This window comes from Mastomys coucha, unplaced genomic scaffold (genome assembly GCF_008632895.1).
Source record: "Mastomys coucha isolate ucsf_1 unplaced genomic scaffold, UCSF_Mcou_1 pScaffold21, whole genome shotgun sequence".
NCBI lineage: Eukaryota > Metazoa > Chordata > Mammalia > Rodentia > Muridae > Mastomys > Mastomys coucha.
The window spans coordinates 9,890,858-9,891,156 of record NW_022196904.1 but is presented as its reverse complement, the minus strand read 5'-3'; positions in this window follow the sequence as shown (position 1 = coordinate 9,891,156).

Below are 299 nucleotides of genomic sequence, written 5' to 3'. Positions count from 1 at the left end.
TTTAATTCATGCTATATGTAAGTGCTTTGAAGCACTGTTCTTAGAAATGTATTTAAAGAAAAATAAGCTGGGTGGTGGTGGTGGTGGTGGTGGCGGCGGCGGCGGACACCTTTAATCCCAGCACTTGGCAAGCAGAGATTTCTGAGTTCGAGGCCAGCTTGGTCTACAGAGTGAGTTCCAGGACAGACAGGACTACACAGAGAAACCTTGTCTCAGAAAAAAAGAAAAAAAAAAGAAAGAAAAATAATAAACATTAATACTCTGTGTTTAGGCTAAGTGATCAAATGGTTACTGTGGGA